Raw genomic sequence first — 27326 nt, 5'->3', positions numbered from 1 at the left:
GAACGGAGAGAAGAAAGTCAGAAGTAGCATTAGAAAGTCAGGCATGGGGGCTGGGGATTTAGCTCAGTGGTAGAGTGCTTACCTAGGAAGCGCAAGGCCCTGGGTTCGGTCCCCAGCTCCGAAAAAAAAGAACCAAAAAAAAAAAAAAAAAAGAAAGTCAGGCATGGGGCAGGGTGGGGCAGGGGTGTTCTGGAGAGATGGCTCAGTGGTTAAGAGTGCTGACTGCTCTTCCAGAGGTCCTGAGTTCAAATCCCAGCAAACACATGGTGGCTCACAACCATCTGCAATGGGATCTGATGCCCTCTTCTGGTGTGTCTGAAGACAGTGACAGTGTACTCATATACATACAATAAATACATTAAAATACAGGCATTAATCTATATGAGGTGTCTTAGTTAGGGTCTTATTGCTGTGAACAGACACTGTGACCAATATAAGTCTTATAAGGACAACATTTAATTGGGGCTGGCTTACAGGTTCAGTTCATTATCATCAAGGCGGGAGCATGGCAGCATCCAGGCAGGCCTGGCGCAGGAGGAGCTGAGAGTTCTACATCTTCACCCGAAGGAAGCCAGGGACAGACTGAGCATCCTCAGGCAGCTAGGAGGAGGGTCTCCAAGCCCACCCGACAGTGACACACTTCCTCCAACAAGGCCACACCTTCTCTGGGCCAAGCATATGCAAACCATCGCATGAGGAAAGAGAATATCTCTGAATTCAGCCTCCGGGAGGCACCTCCAGTGGCCTGAGTGACATGTACCCTTGTGACAATCTAGAACGTAGGAACCATGCCAGAAAGCCTGGCATGAGTACTAACATCTCCATCCTCACTCAGGTTTCTCAGAACTGATTTCTGAAAGAATACCTGATGGGCAACCCAGGCTCCCTGGAAAATGGACCCTTTCTTCTGTTTCCCCCACAAATCAAGATCCATGAGTTTGATACCCCCAGTCACAGCCACAGAATCTTAGGATAGGAGGGTCACACGGGATGAAGAATTGGAGTAACTGATTGACCTAGACTGGGTGGTCTCTGTCGTACCGAACTGCAGGATGGGGTGAAGGTATGGCTGTGGCGAGGACAGGAAGTGTGTGTGTGTGTGTGTGTGTGTGTGTGTGTGTGTGTGTGCAGATCTGTTTTGAGTTGTATCCTCTTAAAATAGAAAGCACTTCCCCAAGACCTGTTTCATGATCCTACTTAGAAAGCTGTTCATCGATCTTCTGCTTCTTTATATGGGACCATTTCAAATAGTGTCATCATAAGACCCACAGACATGGAGCTGGCTGTTCATGGACAGGCGGCCACATCACGTTTCCTACATGCCTCACAGCGTGATGTGGAAGGCTGTGCAGTCTACATAGCCATCCTAGCCAGAGGGTTAAAGGAACGGAGTGACTACGGTCAGCTAGGAGGCTCAGGGGGGATGGAGAATTTTAAGAAAGAAATAGAAAAATGTGCCTTTGGGAATCATAAAAAACAGTGTCGGTCCAGTCCTTCCTGAGTCGGTTTTTGTGGTTAGTACCAGGATGTGGGCATGTCATCCATGGCGGCTAAACGCTGCCCCTCTGTTGACATGGTACAGCTTGAACCCACGAAGTATGGAGCTTGGCTTTGTCGTTTCCTTCAAGATAGGATTTTTCTAGGTTGTCTTCCAGGCTGGCCTTGGAATCTCAACCCCCTGCCTCAGCCTTCTGGGTACTGGGATTACAGGTGTGGATAGACTGAACATCTGCTGTACCCGATGAGTTAAAATGGTCTACCGCAGAGCAGCAAAGACAGTTCCAGCCATGGGCATTGTTCTCCAGGGTCACTAAGGCTGTCGTCCTCAAGCACCCTGGGGGCCGAACTAGATTTAAAAAGGAAGAGAAAATCGATATAAAGATAGCATCATTTTCTGTGGTGAGATGTTGGCTTCGAACAAACAGTCCAAGGACATTTTGAGGCCATGTGGGGGAAAACCACTTATTTGCATTTTACCGTTTTTTTTCCTATGGTGACTCTGCTCTGTTCCTAGGTTATCTGTTTGCTTTAAAATTAAAAACTGTTGAACCAAACACACAAAAGAGGGAGAGAGTGGGCCGGCTGTCAATTTTGCTGCAGTCTGGCTCAAAGGGCACAGCCCTGAAGGACAGCTGCATTGCTCCTCCCTCCCCTTTCATCGCAGGAGCAGTGGTGCCAGCTGCAGCCAAGCCGCAGTCTGTGTCCTCTGTGATGGTCACCCCAGTCTTCCTCTCTCTGGCCCCTGCCTCCCAGCAGTGGCATTTTCTGGTCAGGCTTCTTAGTTACTCTTCTACTGTTGTGACAAAACACCACAGCCAAGACAATTTGTTGCAGTAAGTTAAAATGGGTTTCTTTTACTCCACACCAGTTCCAGAACCGAGGGGCCTCGTGACATCTGTGAGACATTTTCATCTCAGTCATGTGACTCACCCGCTAAGCTCCATCCCATATCACACTGCCGATGGCTACTCTCTGAGCCCGGCAGCAATCTCTCTACCCATCTAGTTCCCAAGGCAGGTTGCCACCATGCCAAACACACATCCCAATTCCGTGGCAGCCCAGTGTGTCCAACCACCACACACTCTTGAACTCAATTAAATTGCCACATTAAAGAACACACACAATACAATAACCTCTGATCCAATTGATAAGATATGATTTGCTCATGTAGACATACAAAGCCCTAGACACATCCATCCCTTAAGAATATTCATAACAACCTGTAGATGTGCAGAGAGGAATCTTAACATCCACCTCCATGTTCTCTTAGCTGCTGCTTCTCTCCTTTCTAGTTTCCCCATCTCTAAAACTTTTCTCCTGCCCATCCTTCCTTCTCGTCCAATAACAGGCCTCGTTCTATCCTGTACCTGCCTTCACTTGTATAATGACATCAACCTACAACAACTTATAAAAGAAAGCATTTAGTTTGGGGTACACAGTTTCAGATAGTGAGTCCATGACCATCAAGATGGGGAGCGCATCAGCAGGCAGGCAGGCTGGCAGGCAGGGCTCTGAAGCAGTGGCTGAGAGTTCTATTTAATCCACAAACAGGAAGCAGTAAGAGAACTAACTAGGAATAGTGTTTGCTTCTGAAACCTCAAAGCCCGCCCCCAGTGACACACCTTCAACAAGGCCACACCTCCTAATCCTTCCCAAACCATTCCACCTAGTGAACAAGTGTTTAAACATATGCACCTCTGGGTGGGGGTGGGGAGGTGGGGGGGCTCTTCTCTTTCAAACCATCACAGCAGGGTTCCAGAATTGTGTGTTTGAAACCTGAGAACTTCTGGTCAAAGCACACAGGATGTGATTCTTGTTAGGAGTTGGAGAGAAGAACCCCCCTCATCTCTTCCCAAGAATATTGAAGCCAAGGGTGGTTTGTATTCAGGACAGAGAGTGAGGCAGTGGGCAAGGGACAAGGGCCTCTGGGTATTAGTTAACTAAGAACTGCCCGCATTCCAGAACCAGATGCCCCCCTATCCCACACCCTGCCCTTAATCATTAAAGTGACAGGTTTTTACCTTTTTGTATTTTCCCTATGTGAATGCTCCCTACCTCCTGGTCTCTCTCTCTCTCTTTCCATCCGTACTCAGAGGCAGCGTTTTGTATCTCCCCTCGCCAATAAATCTCTTGCATGAGTCTGTGGCAATGGGGTGACTTTTTTGTGGCATTCCTTGGCCAAGGTATTCTTTTGATGCAAAACCCTTTCCCTGGGTTCACAGTTGAGTGTTTTTCTTCTAATGAATTTATTGACTCTTGAATTCACGCCCTGTTTCATGATCATTCCCGATGCCAGGCAGGGGAAGGACGGTGAGGCCAGCCACTGTCTCTGCTTATGACACCTGCGCCTTTCTTGAAGTGTTTTGTTTCCCTGCAAAATATCATTTTCTGTATTCAAAAGACACGCATATTTTGGAACACTGGGCTAAAAGTCTAAAATGTGCTTTTGTGCGTTTTTATGGAATCTTGTTGGGTCAAAATCAAGTCCAGTCATAAGGGTAAACATAGCTCCTTCCCCTTTCTTGGGAATGGTGGTGATCTAAGGACTACCTAGGGGGAGTAATAGAGACACAAGGTCAGGGCTTCCGTCCAAACCATGGACACCTTAGGGAAATGCTCTTTTATTTGTTACTGTCATTATTTCAGACAGGGTCTCCCTCTGTAGACTGGCTTAGAACTCACCACATAGATCAGGCTGCCCTTGAACTCAGAGAGCCCCCCCTCCTGACCCCCGCCTCTGTCTTCAAATGCCAGGATTAATGGTGTGTGCCAACATTCACTGCCAAGATTTATTAGTTTCGAATGGTGTGTACATGTTTGTCTGTTTCTAAATCCTCTACCTGCCTATGTGTGTGTTAAACATGTAAAACACTACTCCCATGACAGCTTTCTATGTCACTCCATTTGACATAGTCCTGTGTGTGGGGGTGCCCCTTCTTTATACTTTGCAGAGAAAATGGAGAGGCAACATACAATTAGTAAAGTTTCATCCCGGAGTTTGAAATTGGGCCTCTGAACTCTCTATTCACCACGGAGAGGTAAAAGCTTTATAACTCTGTGTCTGTGATCCTAAGGTAACAAGAGGGATGGGGCCTTCCCTCTAGAACTACACAAAGCTATTTAAACCCAATCCTTCATTTCTGAGCAGACTAAACGAGACCATTGAACAAGCCCATTTTAACACATTTATTTTCCTTTCTGCAGCGAGCATGCTGTATATGTCATGAGAGTTAACTCCTTTGGATACGGTTTAATTTTCCATTACACGAATATCAGCAACCTTTTCCATGTCTCTGTGAGGTGGCATATAAGGGAGCCTTGTGAGGCAAGATAGTCCCAAGAGGGAAAGTTCCGGAATTGCAAATCAGCCGCTTGCAAAACGAATAAGAAGAATGAGTAAGAAAAATTCCTCCTCCCACCGGGAACCCCAAGTTCTGCGTGGTGTTTGTGAGAGCAGGTATGAGGCAGTTTTTGCTTCTTTTTTGTTCCTGCTTCCTTGCTAGAGGGCCTTCAACTTGATTTAGTGGGGAGCTTTGACATATGGTGTCTAACTCACCCCGTGAGATGAAAATTACAGTCATTCAGGGCTACGTCGGCCTTCACATGCCAGTCCCTTTGCAGTGTTTCAGATGGAAAGGCATATTTTCCAACATCGTACTTATATTACATATGTACGTATTGGGTAAAAGTCACTTCTCATTTTAAGGCAAAGATGGGTGGTAGAGAGGGAACCTGTCACCCTCTGTTTCCCAAGGAAGTGGATTATGGAGTGTGGACTTTCTAAGGTAATGGGAGGTAGCCATTGAAGTGAGGTAAAGAGAAATTGAACACAGCAGAGTATGGAGTGGTAACCAAGAGTCACAGCTGTCTCCCTGAACCTCACAGCATATCCTTACAGTGTTACTGTTTCTTCTTTTAAAATCAAGTTACGAGGATATTTAGATCTTACCCAACTCATGCCGATGTTATAGGAGCTGAGACCACAGACAGGAGAGACAGCAGACTCAAGGTCATTGCTTCGTTCTATCCTTAACTCATTCTTGAAGATCGCTTGTTTCTTTCTTTTGGTTCTTTTTTTTTTTTTTCGGAGCTGGGGACCGAACCCAGGGCCTTGCGCTTCCTAGGCAAGCGCTCTACCATTGAGCTAAATCCCCAACCCCGCTTGTTTCTTTTTTTCAATCGTTTTTTTTTTTTCCAGAGCTGGGGACCGAACCCAGGGCTTGCTTGTGCTTGTGCTTGCTAGGCAAGCGCTCTACCACTGAGCTAAATCCCCAACTCCTCTTTTTTTAATATTAACTGTATGTATATAAGCATTGTCTGCACGTATGGGTCCTGTGTATGCAGTACCTGTGGAGGCCAGAAGGGGGTGATAGAAACATTTTCCTTACAGTAAATCGAAATACATTTTTCTAGCTTCCAACCATTGACTCTTGGGCAGCCTTCAGACAGATACCTATAGACAATCTAATCTTTCTTTTACGTTAGACCCCCTGTATGCTTTGGCAGTCTTTCCCTAAGAGGACACAGAAGGGAGAGACCATGGCTACTTTATAATCTGTGTTCTAAAGTCACGTTCTGCATGCATACACACACCCATGTTATTATCAGCTTAGCAGAAACTATTAATGGTTTCTTTGTTCTGAGTTAACTAACCTTCTCCCCAGCCCAGACATCTCTGAAGGAATACCAAACTGTTAACAGGGGTAACTAACTGGTAACTAACTCGATTCAGTGTTTCAAATGCCTGAGCCTCAAACATCCACAGAATGAAGAGAAGACACAAAGGCTGATAACAAACACAATATCACAACTCTCGGAAGTGTGGCTGGGAGGTCGACAAGATGGCTCAGTGGGGCAGAGATGCTTGTGACCAAGCCCAACTATGGGAGTTCAGTTCCTGAAACCTACATGGTTGAATGTGAGAGCGGACTCCTGAAAGACCTCCTTTTGACCTTCACACTCACCTAAATGTATATATTTTGGTGCATACAATGTAGTCAGTCCCAAAGGTCTGTCATCTGCATTTGGGAAGGACACAGACACTCAGAGCTCCGTACCCCATGATTGTTCTAGAAGTCAGGGTACTTAACTTTGAGTCTCTTCTTTCCCTTCCCATCCCCACACAATCCTCCACTTATTTCTATGGTTTCTGCCTCCTCAGCGCCTCTTGAATTCACTGGCTACTCCACTTACCCGAGACCATCACTCTAGGCCAAGCTGCACTCCTCATCTGGACAGAGGTGGCAGTCCTGAGTGGTCACCCCAGTCCCCAGTAGCCTTCTTCTAGTCTGTCCTCCACCCTGAAGCTCGTGTGATGCGTTAGAACTGCAAACCTGACCCTGCTGCCCTCCAGACAGTCGGTTAGCAGCACCGAGTTATTCTGGAATGAAATGTCCCTTAGCGCAGGTCGGAGGTTCCTGGCAGAGTCTCCATCTTGAGTTGTTCTCTGTCACTCAAGGCAGAGTTCCATCTGTCCCTTGAACAGGGTGTTCCCTCTTTTGGCTCTGGACCTTCAACTATTTTCCTTCTAAATAAAATTCTCTCTCCCATCCTTTTCGCTAAACGTCATTTAGCCTTAGTGTGTCCCCAATCCAGGGTGGTCATATGACTTCCCTGCTCCAGGTTGGCTCCCCCTGTTGAGAGTTTTAGGGCACCCTGTACTTTTCCTTCTCAATGCTCTCCGCTGCTGCTGCTGTAACATCTTCATTTAAACTAAATTTCTATTAAAATTTTACTTAATAAAATTTTTATTTTTATTTAAGTTTACTGATAATGAAAATTTTAACTTTTATTAAAATGTATTTATTTCACGAAAATCCTAGTGTTATTAATGAACGAATGGTGTTTTTATTAAATCTTATCTAATACCACATTAATTTTTATCAAAATTTAATACAAACCCTACTTTTTATTAAATTTTGTTTACTTAATAAGTATTAACGGTTTTGTTGAATTTTATTTATTTGATAAGATTTTAATTTTTATTAAAATTTATTTACTTAAAAAATTTAAATCCAAATGAAGCTGTTATGACAGTAGCAGAGAATTTCAAGCTGAAGTTAAACAGAGGAAGGTGCCCTTCATCCTGTAGTCTCAGGAGTGAATTCATGACCCCCACTGCTGTTCTCTGTAGTTGGCTGGCCTGGTGCAGCTTATATTCTGATGCTAATATCAGGCCCCCAAGACCTGGTTGCCCGAAAAAATCTGCACATAGACCCAAGTGACACTATGTGACCTTGCCCCCAAATTATTTTTGATTGATGAATAAAGATGCTGATAGCCAATGGCTGGGTAGAAGAGACGTAGGCAGGGTTTAACATTCCAGGTCTGGGAGTCAGAGGTGAACCCTGAGGGACAGAAGAATGTGGAGAAAGAAGGAGAAACTGCCATGAGTTTGGTGAACCATGAAAACGTCGTGGCCCTGAGGGCTGGCCAATTGGAGTTAAAAGAAACCCAGATGAAACATAGTAAGTAATAATTTGGGGTTATCAATAAAAAGTCGATGCTAACAGCATGGAGGGTAGATATCTATTTAGCTCCAATGCTAATTAAGGCTTATTGTAAACATTAACAGCTCTCTCCCCAGCTTCCTCAGACTATTTCGATGCAAAGCCCAGAAACCACATCATCTAACCCAAAAATTCAGTGTGCATTTCTGAAAAACAGAACTTGTTTAATTCTCCCTGGGGTGAGGACACCCTGAGGCTAAGTGACGCTCATGAAATGGATGGGCGAGAGGCAGAAGGCTGGAGAGTTTACTGAGAAGGAATAACCTACCAGCTAACAGCCCTAAGGTTGTGTTGTAAGCAGCCCAGTGACTGTTCTTCTAGGGCTGTGTTGGGTCTTCGCTAGACTGCTGTGGTCTTCGTCAGTCCAGGCAGCAGGAAGGGTTCCACAGAGGACGTGGCTGCAGCAAGGGGAAGGGTTTCTTTCTGAGCTGGAGGCTGAACATCTGAACTTAGGAAAGTCAGCATGGCCAGGTTATAGAGGCCTGCCTCTTAGTTATATGCTATCGTGTGGGGGAGGAGGGCAGGAGATGGCTCGTTCACAGATACAGACATATATGCGGACATAGACATAGACTCAGACATATACACAGAGACACATGCAGACAGCGACACATACACACAGATACAGACATATACAGATACAGACAGACACACAAGCAGACACAGATGCACACAGATACAAATGCTTACAGATATACAAAGACCCAGACATACAGATATATACACTCATAAACAGACAGACAGACTCACACACCCAGACACAGATACACAAACAGACACACATGCAGATACAGACACACACAGATACAAACAGACACAGACACATACACACAGACACACACACAGATACAAACACACAGACAGAAACAGACATACATACAGTCAGACACACACATACACACACCCATCCCCTACCTTTCCCTTCTCTTTCTTTTCTTAGATAAGGACTCATTATGTTCCCTTGGCTAACCTCTAACTCAATGTATAGACCAAGTTGTCCTGGAACTCACAGACGCCCACCTGCCTCTGCCTCCTGAGTGCAGGAGCCACCACATCCCACTCTGTTTTTAATTCCACCTTTAGGGCCCTCCCTCAGGGCAAACTGAGTCAAAGACGGATTAAGGGTAGAGACAAGATGAGGATCTGTCAAAATGTCTCTTCAAATGTAAGGGAAGCAGTACTCACTGTGCGGGCTACGTGGACCAGGGTTCAGATCCTGACTGGAATTAACCAGTCGTGTTTTGTGGTCCAGCTCTCTAAAGATCTGCTTCTTTGTAACGAAAGCTTAACGTCAGTTGTATCAGCACAGCACCTGAGGCACACCGGATGCTCAGTATTATAGCACTGATTTTCTGCTGCCCACCAGACAGTTGTAGGGACAGATCCATGGTCTGTGCTAATGTGTGTTGAGATGTACTCCCAAGCTGGGACAGTTCAGGGGACATCCTCCACTGGTGTAGCATGCTCTCCCTGCCTCAGCTGCCTCCCACTCGAGTCTCTATATCCATGTCTGGGATGGGATTGGAACTCTCACCTCCTTTATTGCTGTCTGAGTGCAGGCTAGACCCTACTCCCTTTCAGTCAGTCTGAGTTCACAGGATGCGCTCTCCAGGACCATTGCTTCAAATGGCTGGATTTTTTATTTTTATCCCCAAACACAAGGTGAAGAGTCATTTTCCTCATTACTTTAAGTAGTGAAGTGACATTCACTAGATGAGGGGGAACCAGCTCATTTCCTGTGCTACCTCCCAGGCGGCCACACTGCCAGTACCCTCTCAAGATGGCATTTAATATTCCTTAGTATTTCTCTTTGCTCATTTGAACTCCATGTATCTTAGCAGACACGCCATCACTCCTTTTTTTTTTTGTGAGGATGGGGTCTGTGATTATACGCTTCTACCCCTTCGGCAGATCTCTCTGCTTCCCCTTAAAACTCATTTAGAAGCGGCCAAGCTCCTGTTCACAATTTCCTTATCTATTGGTGATTTCAATTCCCCCTTGGCAATCTTTGCCTCACCTTTCCCAATAGCGTAGCAACAATGCTTACAGACAGAACAAATGGAAGCAAAATAGCAGCCGAATGAACACTGTATTTTTCTGGCGGTCCCTTGGCATTGCATCTCTGTCCCGGGAAGACGCAATACAATGGTTATTCTGACCTAGAACAAACAAGGAGCGAAAAAAGAAAATGTTATCTTTCCTTCCACCCACAAGCTCTCAATTTTTAAAATGTCATTTCACCGTGGGTCTTTTCTGGTCGGTGATTTACAGCCATTTATTTATTAATAAAAGCTGCCCCCAAGTAGTAATTTATTCTTTCTGTTTTATTGAAGAACACTGCACCATCTTTATTTTAAAACATTTTTTTCAAGGTCAGCCAGTAGCCCATTTATTTTGAATTATGATTGGTGAATTGAAATTGCACAATGATTATGACTTTGTCACTTTAAATATATGGGCTTTGGAATCTAAAGACTTTCTCTTCTGCGTTCAGGCACTTGGGTAACCTTCGCCAAGCAGATCAATGTCTTTGAGCTTTAGTGTGGTCATCCGTACATGGGTGTCAGGATCAACAAAACACCATGACAGAAAAGCTCTGAAGAGAGTCCCTGACAGGGAGAGTCTCTACAGAATCGCCTGTCTCTTCTTCTGAATGGATTCTGATAGGACTGAAACTGTTAATTTTGAGTTAATTCCCAGGAAGTTAATTTTTATGGATTTATCTGTAAAAATTGAGGCAACAAAAGGCAAATTTGTTAGTTGGGTTAGTATGTATTTTACATGTATGATGTGTGAGTCTGGATGTATGTATTTCCTAATATTCCTAGCAATGTTCATTTTCCAGTTGTTATAAATTTATTTTTTGTGTGTGTAAGGGGGAAGGGGGACACAGGGTTTCTCTGTGTAGCCCTGGCTGTCCTAGAACTCACTCCATAGACCAGGCTGAGCTTGAACTCAGAGATCCACCCGCCTCTGCCTCCTGAGTGCTGGGATTAAAGGTGTGCACCACTGCCCAGCCTTAAAAAAATAATTATTTTGTGTAGTTGAGTGTTTTGCCTGCATGTATATCTGTGTGCCACACGCATGCTTGATGCCTGAGGAAGTGGTGAGCCTCCATGTAGGGGCTGGGAATCAAACCCAGGCCCTTTGCAAGAACAAAAAAGTCCCCCAGTTATAATTTTTTAATTATATATTTATATGTATATACATATATATACACATATACACATATGTACATATATACATACATACTTATATACATGTACACACACATACACACACACACACACACATATATGTTTCCTGTGTAGAGGGCAGAGAGGGCATCAGATCCTCTGGGACTGGCATGAGAGATGGTTATGAGCCACCACATATGTACTGGGAAACAACCCAGTTTAAATTTTCAAATCTCAGTCCATCACCAGGGGAAGTCCAAGCAGGAACCTAAAGGTGACTCTGCTTGCTATCATCATCTGACCCGGGAACTCACTTCACAAACCCCCAAATACAGCAGGAATTCTCATGAATGAGGATGGCCTTCTGACTTCTAGGCTAGCTCATTCTCAGCTAGCTTTCAGGACTGCCTGCCTATGAATGGTGACGCCCACAGTGGGCAGCCCTCCTACCTCAATTAACACTCAAAACACTACCCCCACTGACTTGTCTACGGGTCAATCTGATCTAAGCAACTCCCCAGCTGAGCAGATTAACTAGGATGAAGAATATGATGGCGGGTCCATGGTAAGGACTTCGGGTTTCCTCCACTTTGAGGGACATGGCTCAACAGAGAGAGCTTTGGACAGAAGAGTTCCCAGTCCTGTGGAGAGTTAGAAGGTTCTCTGGTTTTTTGGTGGAAAAAGAGATGGGATGTGGTGGTTTGAATAGGTTCAGCCCCCCTAGACTCATGCGTTTGAATGCTTGGCCCCTAGGGAGTGGCACTATTAGGAGGTGTGGCCTTGTTATGGAAAGTCTGTCACTGTGGAGTTGGGCCTTTGAGGTCTTAAATGATTAAACTATCCCCAGTGTGAAACAAATCCAGTCTCCCCGTGGCTGCCTTTGGATCAGGATGTAGAACCCCTGGCTCATCCAACATCATGTTTACCACGTCTTCCCATCATGATAATGAACTCTGAATTTGCAAGCCCAGCCCCAATTAAACATTAGCCAAACAAGAGTTGTCTTGCTTATGACACAGCAATGGAAATCCTAATTGAGACATGGGAGGAACCAAGGATAACCTCGGGTGGTTGCAGAGAAGCTGGTTAGAGACATTTGTGCTCGTGAGAAGGGGTCAGGCTATGAGTGTGTTGCAAACAAACAAAGCCTGCTCTGGGCAGTGGTCAGTGCCCATGAGGCAGCGTCTGTGAGGTCCAAGCTCCAATGATAGGAACAGAAGAGGGTCACAGGAGACCAGGAGGCTTAGAATTCAGAGTCACAGGCACACGGGACATACTTAATTCACAGGGACAGAGGCCACTAAGCAGACAGATGTGGTGTTGTGCCAGGAAGTGTTTGTGAACCCCAAAAGACCACCAAGGAGCCGACTCATAATCATGTTAGGGTCTCTTCATTAAAATCTCCAGTTTGGGGTAACTCACCACCGGCCCACAGGGCACCCTCATTGGTACAGGATTTTATAAGAAATGAGAGCAAGTGAGCGGGGTGTTCAGCCCGGCAAGCATCTAATAGAATGACTATTGTAGGCTGACTGGTGGGTGCTCTGAAGTAAGACCATGAACAATCACAAATGGTCTGGAACAGTCAGACTAATCTTGGATTAACTGTTGCTAAGAAGTAACTCTGGGGTATGAGCCAAGGACAAGCCATGGGGGTCCTTCCTGGTATTTGGGTGTATCTTGAGTTCAGCTGGAGGTCAAGTTCTCAGGATTTTTTTTCCTTTTAAGACGGAGTTCTGTCCCAGGATGGAATAGGTTTGGCCTTTCAGTGGCAGGCATCAAGTCACATACAGGTCCGCACTGTAGCACAGGCAAACGCATGTGCTCCCCAGGGAATATTTGTAGAGAACCACACAAAAGTAGCACTCTACCAGGAATAGTGTGCACAGATTGCGTGTCTCTTTACTTCTGGGTTCCCTACACGTATGGTGTCAGCCATTTTCTCAGATGCCCAGAGGTAGCCATTCAGGTTACCCATTCAGGAGATCCATACCGGCTCCATGATGTCTAGAAACAGCCATGGTCTTCTGTTTTCTACATCTTTCTTCACAAAAACCCAAACACTTGAGTGATGTCTCTCACATTCCAAAGTTCCTTGAAGGAGGCATCTTGTTGAAATGAGAGTGTCCAAAGTTTCCAGATTCACCAACACGGGTGGACCAGCTGGCTTTGTGTGTTAACTTGACACAAGCTAGAGTCATCAGAGAGGTAGGAACCTCCATTGAGGAAATGCCTCCAGGACATCCAACTGTAAGGCATTTTCTCAATTAGTGATCAATGGTGGGGAGGGGGAAGAGCATTGTGGGTAATACCATTCCAGGGCTGGTGGTCTCGGGTTCTATAAGAAAGCCAGGGTTGCAAGCCAATAGGCAGCACCCCTCCATGGCTTCTTCATCAGCTCCTGCCTCCAGGTTCCTGCCCTGCTGGAGTTCCTGTCCTGACTTCCTCCAGTTGTGCTTTGGAAGGGTAACTGTTTTCCTCCTCAACTTGCTTTTTGGTCATGGTGTTTGATCGTAACAATGGACACCTTACTAAGACGGTGGTAAAAATGTAAAAAAAAAAAAAAAAAAAAAAAAAGTGAATGAACTCTCCAAGGTAGGAAATCAAAACAAAACAAGCAAACAGCAACAAAACAGAGGACAGTTGTTGAGGGGAGGAGTCAGGAGAGACAGGTGGGGTGCTCTCCTCTGGCCTGTCAGCGTATTGTCACAGGTAGAAAGAGAAGCATCAGATTGCCAAGAACTGGGGAGGCATGTGGGAAGTGTGGGTTTCTCGTTTATTTTGTTGTCTACAATGCCCCTGACTTCATAATCCCAAAGGCCACGTGTGGCATCTGTACCCCTGTAGAATCCCAGGGACTGTTTCTAAGGGAGTCTCTCTGTCTTCATGCTGTCCAGTCTTCTACTGCACATGCCCACGGAGGTCTTCCTAGATGTGTTCTGTGTTATGTCAACCCCTCACTCTAGAAACTTGGATGACACCCTAGTGCCAGCAGACAACAGCCCGCTAGCTTCCACTGCTGCAAACTGCCCCTCTTTCAGGATTGTATGGTCCTGCCTCTGGAGCCTTGTTCATTAGCATCGTGCTCTCTGGACAGTGGTCCCCATATTTGTCCCATGTTGTCCCCTCTTCCTGCCTTTCTCTTCTCTCTGGAGAGGGAAGACATGCCCAGACCTCTCGGCCGTGCCAGCATCTGGTGTCCTAGATGCCTTGCCAACATTTGTTGTTGACGAACGGGTGGGTTCTTAAAGTTCTTGTTCTGATTAGATTTTGAATTAATTTCAGGTTTATTACAGCAACAAAACAAAAATCGCTCCCTACCTTGGAAAGCAGAATTATGATCTGGATGAGTAATTCCCAAAGGAATCCTAAGAGGAATCCTTTCCTGGCTTCCTGAGGCTTTGAGTGAATAGATACTCAGTCTCAGAGGCCTGCTAACACCAAGCCACTCACCGCCCCATGCTTCCAGCAGATCACCGAGCACTAAATATATATATTTTAAGTTCTCTCATGGATTCTGGATTTCTCCTTTCCCTCAGCCACAGAGGACACAGGATTTAGTGTGCCCTTCTGCCCACCTCTACCCGATTTTTAAGGATAAACACTGGGAAGTTGCTGGCAGAAATTGCTTTCTATACCCATCGAAGGCATGTTATTAAAAGTTAATGGGTTTCCCTCACCAGGTTTGGGACTAATGTAGCAATAAATTGAATCAAGATGACTCAGGCGGTCTACATCACAAGAGACCGGTGGACAGGGAGCCAGAGGACTTCTGGGTTTTCTCAGGGGGAGAACGGGACCTCGGTAAGGCTGGGTGTCTGGTTTTAACCCATGAATCCAGGAGAAGTGAGGTTGCTTTCGGGATCAAGCCACACTGACCTAAAGTTGTCCGTTTGAAGTCTCTCATGGATGTTTTCTGGTTTGGGGCCAGCACCCTCTTGTGAAAGCTGAGATTCCTGGGTGTAGAGGCTAGAGAGAAAGCAAAGAGTTCCTGCAGCCTCAGCGGGGTGGGGGAGGGGACGGAGTCTTTGGGGAGGGTGGCAATGCCAGCCCATCACTTGCAGTCTTGGTTTCATTCTGGACCTACACTGTCTCAGGATCCTCTCTTGGGACCAATAGTGTCCCAATCACAGTTTAAGGACCACCTATATGGTACCCACTGAGTAGGTAAAAATGAATTAAAAACAGTCGGTGTGTCTTTCCTTTCCCTTTCTTTTTCTTTCTTTCTTTCTTTTTTTTTATTTGGAGCTGGGAACCGAACCCAGGGCCTTGCGCTTGCTAGGCAAGCATTCTACCACTGGGCCAAATCCTCAACCCCGTGTCTTTCCTTCCATCTGTTTCTCTCCCACTTTCTTCCCTGCGAGTTTTGGCTTCGACAGTGACAGGACATGGTGGAAACCTTTTCGTTGGGCGTGGATAATAAGTCAATGCTAATGATACTGTAGAGGGATGTTAGGGGATGAGGTAAAGTCCTATCGAGGAGACTTTGGAGGACACACACACACACACACACACACACACACACACCAAAAACCATCATCATCATCATCATCATCACCACCACCACCACCACCATCAACAACAACAACAAAACAGACTTCCTCCAGCATCATCCTGTAAAATGACAAATTGGCAAAGACTGGCCCTGAGTATGGGACCTGTATCAGATTGGGTGTCCTGATGTCGTGCTGGGCTAGTGGATTTATCCCGTCTCAACAACTTCAGGGCACCCTGTGTTCTCAGCAGGGCTGGGAGGAAAGAGGACCACTTCTAGGATGTTTTCAAGTGAGGCTCCTGCTGGATCGGCAGAGGGACAGGTAACAGGGGTCACTCTGTGGGTCAGCTGGGCAGCTACCTGCTGCCTGCAATTCAAAGAGCCTCGGCTTCCTAGGATAGACCAAGGCAGGCTTGTCTTAGTCCTAGTTTGGGGCTGATGAGAAGGAAGTCGGGGGCATAAGTGATTCATATGTATGCAAGCTGTGCCTCTTGTGACAAGCATTTACATCCAATTTATAGCTGCTGATTGTGTGGTCCCAGACTTCAGGCCAGCGTGGCCTCCTTCATATCTACTGAGCGGTCCTAAAGGGGGTCGGATTGGCAGCTTCCCAGGAAGGCAAGCTCTTTAGACAGAGCAACTGTGGGCGTGTGTCTCTTTAAATCTTGTGGGATGGAGGAGAACCGCCCAGGCAGTTACCAGGGGCGTGGCTTGTTACCAGTGGCTTCAGCAGCCAGGGACCAAACTGGGTATGGGATGTGAAGGGTGCGAGACAGTATCTCCTGAAGGCGGCTCAGAAAGGCCAAGGTAGAGGAGCCCAGCCAGGAAGATCACCCTCCCTACTGCTCCCTAAGGACGCTGACAGTCCAAACAGGCACAGGATGTTCTCTGTGAGCCCTGGAAGCACACATCTTCAAGTTTTATGAGAACATTCTGGCACTTCCAATGATATTAAAAATTTACTGCCCACGCTTCACTCAGATGGGAATATTCTTTTAGAAATGGAACGAGATACCTCCTCATGCTTCCGGGGCACCTTTCTGTCTGGAGCCACGGTAGCCAACGCCCTCCCTCCAATCCTTCCTCCTCCTTTATAGCCCACAGGCTTTAAGACTTCTTGAGGCTCATAGGCCTCTTGAAGCTCATGATTCTTCTATCTGTAAGGAAGGAATTGGTTTTAAAAAATTTTTAAAAATTCTTTTAAAAAAGAATTCTTTTAGAAAAGAATTTTTAAATTTTAAAAAATTCTTGGGCTCGGGAGATGGCTCAGCATTTAAGAGCACTGCTCTTCCAGAGGTCCTGAGTTCAATTCCTAGCATCCACATGGTGGCTCACAACCATTTGTAATGGGATCTGATGCCCTCTTCTGTTGTGTTTGAGGACAGCGACAGTGTACTTATAATAAATAAATAAATAAATCTTTTAAAAAAAGTCTTATGTTGTATGTGTATGGTGTGTATGTGTGTGTGCATGTACCACATGTATGTCCTAGCTTTAGGATCTTTTCACACAGTGGAAGGTGAAAGTCAAGACGATGGGCCGTCTTCATTCTCAAACCATTTTGTAACGGTCTTGCGGGGGATAAAGAGATCGACCTTGTATAAGAAAAATTGGGATGGAGAACGAGGTGCTACAGGTTCCTGAGACCCCTCCAAGAGTCTTGATCTGCTGCTGTACATGGCATTGGATCTAAGATGGCTCCTGGATAGACAGCAAAAAAAGGAATGGAGGCCAGGGCGGTAGCTGCTTCCCTCATCTTCACGGATCTCCCACCCCCTCGCTCCTTCTGAGTTACCTCATCAGACAGGGTTTTCATTGGGGCATAGTGACCGTGTGGTGAGATTCGATTGGCTGAAGATTCAGGGGCTTGAAATTGGCTCGAACTCAGTGCATGAGTTTATTTGCTAGGGAATAAACTCAGATCTGCATCCTGATGCTGGTCTCCGGAGTCTAATTCCCGGATTCAGGTTTTGACACGTGAGGCCATCACCTCTCGCCACGCCCTCATCCTCTGTTCTGTTCCCACATGGTATTAATCCATCGACACTACAACCATCTCCCAAAGAACCCACCTTTTAACACTATTGCAGCCTTTGAATTTAGGGGAACACCGTTCTCACCCGGAAGCCTCTGCATAGGTCCCCAACCCAAATACTTCTCCAAGCCGATCTGTTCCAGAAATGAGAGAGGCACTCAGCAAAGGGCACTTTCCTCTGGATCCGCAGCTACATAGCCCATCATTTATTTCTAGGAACCATGCATGGTTGGCAAGCTATCTGATGTAAATGAATATTTTCAAGCGATTAAAAAATAACCCAAATAGAGACAAGAGAATATTTTAAGTAGGAATGTTGTTAACAGGCAAGATTATTCCAAGGGGGCCAGGTCAGAATTGGGGTTTCAAGATGATTGGAGAACTGGGAGAATGCAGGGTGAGGCATGGGGGCGGGGCTCAAAGGCTGGGACCTCTGCCCTTGTTGGGACTCTGCCTTCCTTTGTGCTCCCTGTGCCCGTGACTCGGTAACAGACTCAGTCTCCCTATCTGTCATCCTCTACTTGAACGCCTCAGTCTCGGAGGATAGGAATTCTGTGGTCCCCGCGGCAGGCATCCCCCAGTCTGCATTTCCCCAACTGCTGCTCCGAGTGTGAGCGGTCCTGCGGCTTGCTTGACTTTCCTCATCGCGGAGCTGAAAGGCCATCAGCCGCAACAGGAAGTGAACACAGTCAGGAGGCCAAGAGGCGACGGAGAGACACCTTGGGAAGACTTTGGGCCTTCAGGATTTCTCTTATGTCTTGGGAACGTGGTTCTTATCCACCTTTTCATGTCTAGTCACAAACCCTAAATCCTAAACCCAGAAATGAGTTTCAAAATTTCTGAGTGAGATCACAAAACTCTCTCTTTATAATATTTTGGTAAAAATGTTTAGGGCAGATGACTGCGCTCCCCCGCGTCCCCTCACAACCCCTAGACTTTTCAGATCACGTCCATCTAAGCTAAAAATGAGGAAACTCATTCACATGCATTGATCTTGCTTTGGTCCTGGGCAGAGGGCCTTGTGGGATACTGAGGTGAAGGCAGCCACCCGCCAGTTAGCTATCTCTAGTGTACCTGGCTCACCAAAGATGATGATGTCAATAGACTTCTTGATCTCCTCAGAGCCCTGCTGCTTTGTTCCTTCCTGTCATAGCCTGAGGCTCTCTCACCTCCTTGGGGAACACAGAAAGTAAAATTATATTTCCTGCCACTAGGGGTCAGTGTTGTGTTCCTGACTGCTGCTGTGATCTTGAAGAAATAGCGGTGTGGTGATTAAAATCAAAGGCTTGAGCTGAGTCTGCCTGCTTCCCTCTCCATTTGGTAGCTGCGAACCCACTTGGTATTGGACTTGCTGGCCAACCCATCATCACTCTCCCTTAAACCCGTTCTGGACATTTTCTTCCTCATAAATGCAATGGGGACTGGTACTGGTGATACCGGCACCCACACCTTAGAATCCACATAACTCAAACTGGGGCATTGCCATGAAGGAGATGGACAGTGTTTATCTCCAGCGATTTTTCCTCATCACAACCAGAAAAAAAATCACTGAAAGTTTAAATTACAATTAATTATTTTACATAGAAGGAGATTAAAAAAAAAAAAGAGGTTACTGTCCTTGGCTGCACATCAGAGTCTCCTGAGAAGACCGAATAAAATCTTGCAACTCAGGTCTCAGCAAGAAAAGAGATGAGAGGTGGGGGGCTTCAGATGTGAGCATTTCTTAAACTTACTGAGTTGAAGCCAGTTTCAAACACTAGTTGAGCCGCTGGTGTCAAACAAATGCTTTGAACTGTTGGGGTCTATAATACAGTATGATTCTAGGAGGGAGGGAGGGAGGGAGGGAGGGAGGAAGGAAGGAAGGAAGGAAGGAAGGAAGGAAGGAAGGTGAAAATGAGCCAAAATTTGTATTCTAGTTCCATCTATTCTGGTGATCAATGTTACATTGGACGAGGGATATCATGATTTAGGTGTTCTTTCCCTATTAATGCTAAAGGACAAAGGTCATGACATATAATACTTAACAATGAATGGTTATTATTAGATATACTTCCGTGACCACAGTACTAAATTTCATTGTATTTATGGATCTTGAGCACACTTACCTTAAAATTCACGCTATCTTACATGTTTGAGCACGCTGCCAGCATGTGTCTGTGAGCTGTGTGTATGCAGTACCAGTGGAGACCAGCAGAGGGCGCGGGATCCCTTGAAACTGGAGTTAAACGGTTCCGAGTCACCATGCGGATGCTGGGAATCCAACCTGGGTCTTTTGCAGAAGCAGCCAGTGTTTTTGACCACTTAGCCATCGCTCCGATCTAACAGCTTTTCCTTTTTTCTTTCTGGGTTTGACACCCGCTGTCAGTTAGGCTCTGTGCATCTTGAATAAGATGTCTCTCACAGTCTCAGGCATTTGAATGCTTGTTCTCCAGTTAGTTACACTGTTTTGGGGGGCCTTAGAGGGTGCGGCCTTGTCGGAGGGAGTATGCCGTTGGAAGTGGTGGCCTTTGAGAGTGTAAAGGACTCGTGCCATCTTGAACTTGCGATCTTTGCTTCATGCTTGTGATTCAAGCTGTGAGTCTTCACCGCTTTGGCCCCATGCCTTCCCTCCGCCATCACCTGCTAGAACCGTAAGCCCAAATAAACTCCTTCTATACAGTGCCTTTGTCGTAGTGTTTTATCACAGCGCTAGAGAATCATCTGATACCCCATGGATGCAGAATTACATAGAAGGGTGGAGGGTGGGCTCGGCTCAGCGTTTAAACAGTGGACCACAAGGTCTGTTGTTCAGGCATGGGGTGAGGGCATGCCTCTCACATTAATATTAAATGCATCCCAGGGCCTGGGCATCGTATATAAGAAGAACAGAGCAGTCTCTAAAGTGTGAGGTGAAGAAGATGGGGCTGTCAGGGGCTAACCCTTACACAAGGTCTGTGGGCAAGTCTGTGGGGACATTTTCTTGATTGATGGTTGATGTGTGAGAAATCAGCCCGTGGTGGGTAGTGCCACATCTGGCCAGGTGGTCCTGGGAGGTTTAAGAGAAGTAACCGCTTGTGAGGTTGGAGAGCAAGGCAGTAAACAATGTTCCTCTGTGTCCTCTGCTCCAGTTCCTGCCTCAGGTACCCTATTGAGTTCTTGCCCTGTCTTTTCTTCATGATAGACTTTAAGCTTAGGATGAAATAAACCTTTTCTTCTGTAAGTTACTGATGGTTGTGGCATCACAGGGATAAAAAGCATACTCAGACACTGGGATGTTGCCTTTCATCAAACGCCAATGTCTTCAGAAACAGACTACAGCGTGGCATGTCAGCCATTGCACTTACTGGACACCATGTGCTTAGCAATGAGGAACTTGTACAACTTCCCAAGGTGGACTCGAGTTTTTCAGGGTAGTTCCAAGGTGTGACTGAATCATACCAAAGGGCTCCTGAAGGGAGCTCAGGGGGTCTCACGCTGGAAACATCACAGTTTCCTCTATAATTATTGTCAGAAATCTCACCCTAAAATCACTACAGTTCACTCACCCCGATTATCATTATGTCGTCATAATTCAAAGTTGGAGGATTACACTTAAAAATCTTGTGGGGGCACGGTTACTTGCACCTTTAATTTCAGCTCTTAGAAAGCAGAGACAGATGGATCTAATTAAGTCTGAGGCCAGATTGGCTACATAGCAGAGTTCCCGGCCAGTCAAACTACATAATAAGACCGTGTCTCAAAAAAAAATTTTTTTTGGAAGTAGGGAGTGCAAAGAACAATGTAAACCATTAAGTGGTTAACAGTGTGTCTTAGGGTTTTGCTGCTGTGAGGAGACACCATGACTGTGATACTTTGTATATGCTTGGCTTTGTCTCCTGGGATTAAATCTAGCTGGGTGAGATCTTGCCCCAGAGTTCCACTCCCTTAATCTGTTAACTCCTAAAACATAGGATTCAGTTCCATTCTACTTCCTGGTGTGCCATTAATACTTGAACCATATATTTTGTATTTTTCTTTTCTCAGCTTGCTCCTTTTTATTAAAATGCTCTTCATAAGAGTGAACTTAAATAACCACAGAACAGAATTTACACCAGGCTGTTTTGAGACTTTCTTTTTCAAAGCAATTAATCTATATCTCTTCACCTTAACCTCAGGCAGACTCTTCGGACAAGGGCAAAAAGCAGCCATATTATTCACTAAAATACCACAAAAACAGTCTTTAGGCCACATACTGAAATTCTTCTCCACTGAACTCTCTTTGGCCAAGTCTACACAGTTCAAATCAATCTCAGCAACAAAGTCTTTCATATTCTTACTTGGGTAGCCCATTAAGCCCCATTTAAAGCATTCCATTGCTTTCCAAATCCAAAGTCCCCAAGCCACATTCTTCCAGATAAAAGCATAGTCAGGTCTATCACAGCAATACCCCACTCCTGGTACCAACTTCTGTCTTAGTTAGGGTTTTACTGCTGTGAACAGACACCATGACTAAGGCAAGTCTTATAAAGGACAATACTTAATTGGGGCTGGCTTACAGGTTCAGAGGTTCAGTCCAGTATCATCAAAGTGGGAACATGGCAGCATCCAGGCAGGCATGGGGCTGGAGGAACTGAGAGTCCTACATCTTCACCTGAAGGCTGCTTGCAGAAGACTCACTTCCAGGCAGCTAGGGTAAGGGTCTTAAGCCCATGTCCATGTTGACATACCTACCCCAACAAGGCTATGCCTCCTAACAGTGCCACTCCCTAGGCTAAGCATATACAAACTATCATGCAGTGTGAATCATATAGAGCCATCTGGAACATATCCTGAAGTTGTTAGGAAACTTTTAGGGACCCAGTTCCCGCAGAAACTTGTGAGCACAGAGCAACATGAGAATGTTGATCCGTATGATATTGTATGAGTGTCAGAAAAGGCAGGGGGATAGGAACTTGATGGGAAAGATTCACCATCCTTTGTGCACGGCAAGGAGAAAGGATAGAAAGCCAGGAGCAGAGGCTGAGCCAGAGGCTTACATCAGACTGTGACAAAGTTTATGGTCACTATCTCTCCAGCTAAAATACCGATGTGACAGACATCGTTCTGACCAGTGGAAACAAGGGGCTGGACTTCATCCACTGAACGTTATCTGGGTATAAATACAAGTCAGCCCAAAGCTGGTCCGTGCAGATCACCTTGGATGGTAGCCCCTGAGTAGGGTAGGCTGGGAAATGTGGCTTTGCAGAGCCCCTCTGTGCAGTGTAACAAGTATTTCCCAAGTAGAACTGTTGATCCTTTCTGGGATCATGCAGGTGGTGTGAACATGGTTCAGGATGCCTTGTCTCTAAAATGTTGGCTTTTGGGTTTTTTGTTTAGTTGTTGTTGTTGGTGGTGGTGTTGTTGTTGTTGGTGGTGGTGGTGGTAGTGGTGGTGGTGGGGGGTGTATATGTGTTCCCTGGAAGAAAAAGCATTTGTTCTTACATTGACCCACGTGTGCTTAGGTACCTGCAGAGGCCAGCAGAGGGAATTTGATTGATGTCCTCTTGCTGGAATTACAAGCCGTTATTTATAAAGGGCTGTATGTTGGATCTGGGCACCAAACTCAGTTCTTCTTAGAAGAACAGGGAGAGCCTTGACCTCAGAGCCATCTCACAGCCCCTAGCTTTTTGTTATAAGTATGATGCTACGAGTCTGGTCAATTTCTTTAGCTCCTTCTTTCCCTCAGGCTCTCGGGTACACAGAACTATGTGGTGCATGCAGGTGCGGGCTGCTGTTAGTGAACTCAGAGCCCCTGGGCTGACAGCTCAGAACAGATGGGCCATTGTAGACTTCACATAAGCTGGGAGTCCCAGCTGACCAGAAGCCGCTTGGCAAACGTGAGGCAAATTAAGAACTTGGCACATTGGCCAAGATAGGATAGATCCGGCTTTAAATTTGGAGTCAGCAAGTCAGCAGTCACCCGGCGATCAGGAAATCTAGTAGGGAAACCAGTTAAGAATGTTCCTGAATTCTGGAATAAAGAAAGAAAGGGTCTCGGTGCAGAGCAAGCCGTGGCTTCCTTCACCTCCTCCGTTTCAGCTGTGGTTTAGATATTGGTGATGCAGTCGAGGTTTTGGTGATTGCTAATGTCTCCTGGAATTCACTTCTGTTGTACAGTTAGCAACAGAAAACCCAGCTCTGACTACGGCTGCACTTTCCCTTATTGTCCCAATTGCAGCTTCTTGGCGCATGAGAAAACCCTCTTTAGCCTACATTGAGAAGGTTATCCACGGTGTCCACCCGTCAGTCTCAAAACTGTTCTTTCAGTCTCCCCAGAGAGGACTTGAGGCTCTCCGCTGACACACTGCGATATTGCCTATGTCAGAGAATTACCTTTAAACATCCCGGGGAAATGTATTTAAGTCTAGGAAAACAATCTGATTTATTCTCTCCTTTGCAGAATGGTTTAAAATGCAGCTGGCATTGCTTACTGTCGCTCAGAAGAGAAGGTAGACAGGAGATGTATTTATGGGCTCACCTAGCCTTCAAATCAACCCCTCCCTGCACTATTCCAGAGCCTTTGGGTTGCCATGGAAACCACATGGCCTCCAGCTGAGATTCCTCCTGAGACTTAATTGCATTTGGAATTTCATAAACTCTATTAACCTTTCCGTGGCAGGGATGGGTGCAAGGCAAAACGACTTAGATTAATAGCTTAAAGTGATGCGTGTACCCTGGTCCCGTGTGCCTAATGCTCTCTTTTCAGTCAATTAAGCATGTGCGTAAGTGATCATGAGAGTGTTATTGTTGACGTGTTTCCTCCTCATTGGGAATGCAGCCAGGTGCCCCCCCCCCAAAAAAAAAGGGAATCTAAAAGATGTGTCATTTCCAAGGGGGATTTGGAAGGAAAGCTAAATCTGTGTGTCTCTCTGTCTGTCTCCCTACCTCCCATGTTTGTAACGTGTCAGTATATTTTGACGTTTAATCTCGAGTGTCAACTTGACGGAATTCAAATCACCCTGGGAACAAGCCTCTGGGCAAGCCCATGAGGGAGTTTCCAGAGAGGTTTACCTAGAAGGGAAGAACAATTATAATAGGGGTTCAGTCCTCGGAACCCGTGCAAGATCAATGCTCGGACCTTTAACCACAGAGGCATCACTCTCCAGCCCTGGCTTTTCCCTTTGCAACATTCTGGGTTTTTATTTGCTAGTCTTCTTACATTTATCTAATCTTGTGTTTTGAGCCTCTCTCTATTTGGAATTCTTTTGTTTCCTCCCGGTTTCAACCTTGCGTCTCTCTTCCTCTTCGTTTCGCTCTTTCTCACCCCCCTCCCCCACCTCAATCCTCATCCCGTAATCTATCAGGTCATAAGACTGGAAGCCAAGAGCAAGGGGCGCTACAGAAGCTACACAGATGGGCAGAACGGAACAATGTGCTCCTGAGTGGCCCGTGGGTCACTGAAGAAACCATGGAGGACCTTAAAGGTTTCTAGAATCAAATGAAAAGGAATGTGTAAGGGACAAGACCTGTTAGGATTTGGGTAAGGCTGGTCTTAGAGTAGCAGTTCTCAACCTGTGGGTCTCGACCCCACTCAGGGGGTCACGAATCAGATACCCTGCACATCAGATATGTACGTTACGACTCGTAACAGTAGCCAAATGACAGTTATGACGCAGCAACGAAACTAGTTTCACGGTTGCAGGTCGCCACAACATGAGGACCTGTATTAAGGGCCGCCATGGCATCAGGGAGGCTGAGAATCCTTCCGCCATTTTAGAGGGAAGTGTATAGCTATGGATGCCAACGGAAAGAAATCAGAGAGATGTCGACCCCTGCTCTCTCTCATCCTGGTTTTATTAATTTTATTAATTATTGGCTTGAGGTTTCTCCATCATTAACCCTGAGCTTACCACGGTTCCAGTGGAAATGCAAGAACTCACTGGCCAGCAGTTTGACAGCTTACGCTCTCTAAACGGGGAAGTCTAGAGGAAATGAATACATTCTTAGACACACACGCCCTAGCAAAATCAGATCAAGAAGATATAATGGGTCTGTAGTTGGTCGAGTCTGTGGAAAGGAGAATAATTGGTTCTTGAGGGTGTTCCCGCTTGAACCTTTTCCATGATTCAATGGATGCCTCGAGCTGAAGTGCGCATGAACCTGTACTACAAGATGGGGTGCTCTGTCACTGTGATGGCTCCAATGAGAAATGTCCCCCACAGTCTCGGACATTTGAACATTCGGCTTCCAACCGATGGCGCTGTTTTGGACGTTTCAGAGGCGTGTCCTTGTTGGAGGAAGTAGGTCGCTGGAGGCGGGCTTTGATGGCTTATGGGCTCAAGCCATTTTGAGCTCCCTCTCTCTGCCTTGTGCTTGCGGTTCAGGAGGCGAGCTGTCAGTACCTGCTCTTGCCACCATGCCTGGCACTTCTCCACTGTGATGAAGGACTCCTATGCTTCAGGAAGCAAGCCCTCCTCCCCCAAAAAAACACTTTTCCTCTATAAGTTGCGTTGGTCATGGTGTTTTATCCCAGCCATTGGAGGAGTTAGAGAAAGGCTTGAAGGAGCTGAAGGGGCTTGCAATCCAATAAGAACAACAATACCAACCAACCAGAGCTCCCAGGGACTAAACCACTGCCCCAAAGACTACACATGGGTAGACCAGTGGCTCCAGCTGCACATGTAGCAGAGGATGACCTTGTTGGGCACCAATGGGAGAAGAAGCCCTTGGTCCTGCCAAGGCTAGACCCCCCTATATAGGGGAATGTCAGGGTGGGGAGGCAGGAAGGGGTGGGTAGATAGGTGGGGGAACACCCTCATAGAAGAAGGGGGTGGAGGGATGGGTTAGGGGATTTATGGATGGGGAAACCAGAAAAGAGAATAACATTTGAAATGTAAATTTAAAAAATCCAATAAAAAAGAAAAAAGAAAAGTAACTATTAAAATCAAATCTCCCAACTTTGTCTTCAGTGGGGGCACAGTGGTAGCCTGCAGTTGGGAAGAGATATGAGAGGTTATGCCATGACTTAGTATAGATTTAAGAGTTCTAACCCATCAGAGCAGCGCTGATCATGTCGAAATTGCAGTAAAACAGTGGTGACACTCAGTTCTATCACCTGTGCTTTAAAGGGACTCTCTGCATTTGCAGTTACATATTTATGTATTTATATATTTATATAGTAATTGGCTTACAGAATTAAAAAAAAAACACATTAGTTTCAGTCAAGAATTTGCAGCTTTTGTCCAAATCTGGTAGTGGGTTTGGTCTAATGCTGCTTGTATTCTAATGTTAATTTGGGTCCGCAAAACTTCCTACAGGAGTGTCAACATGGAAGACACTCAGGGACTCCGCCCCCAGTGGCTTCTGATTGGTAAATAAAAATGCCAACAGCTAGGGGTTGGGGAGTTAGCTCAGTGGTTAGAGCGCTTGCCTAGCATGCGCAAGGCCCTGAGTTCGGTCCCCAGCTCCGGAAAAAAAAAATGCCAACAGCCAAATGCTGGGAAGGACAGACAGAGGTGGGGTTTGGAATCTCTCTGGCTTGGGACCAGTAGAGAGGCGAAAGGGAGAAGGCAGGTCCACCATTCGGAAAGTGTGGAAGAGAGAGGAGACGCCTGAGAAAAGTGCAGGACAGAGAGGCATGGCCGCCATGTGCAGGAGCCGGGAGAGCACGGCCC

The 27326-nt window shown here is 46.0% G+C and overlaps 1 long non-coding RNA gene across 9 annotated transcripts; it reads right to left on the bottom strand.

Annotated features, from left to right (window-relative positions):
* Positions 1-434: 434 nt before the first annotated feature.
* LOC102552716 (uncharacterized) lies at positions 435-19949 on the bottom strand. 9 transcript variants are annotated; one of them, XR_015645762.1, is made up of 7 exons: positions 19821-19949; positions 18790-18887; positions 17753-17849; positions 10057-10168; positions 9195-9321; positions 8278-8407; positions 7437-7847 (listed from the first exon to the last, which is right to left on the bottom strand). It is a non-coding gene; the product is annotated as an uncharacterized LOC102552716 (long non-coding RNA). The 9 variants fall into 9 exon arrangements; XR_015645760.1 differs by having other exon boundaries at positions 10027-10168; positions 19821-19948; XR_015645759.1 differs by having other exon boundaries at positions 10027-10168; positions 18799-18887; positions 19821-19948.
* Positions 19950-27326: the final 7377 nt, after the last annotated feature.

The sequence above is a fragment of the Rattus norvegicus genome, chromosome 20 (genome assembly GCF_021556685.1).
Source record: "Rattus norvegicus strain SHRSP/BbbUtx chromosome 20, alternate assembly SHRSP_T2T, whole genome shotgun sequence".
Classification (NCBI taxonomy): Eukaryota; Metazoa; Chordata; class Mammalia; order Rodentia; family Muridae; genus Rattus; species Rattus norvegicus.
The sequence above is the reverse complement of the archived record's forward strand: the minus strand, read 5'-3'. Positions and strand labels throughout refer to the sequence as shown.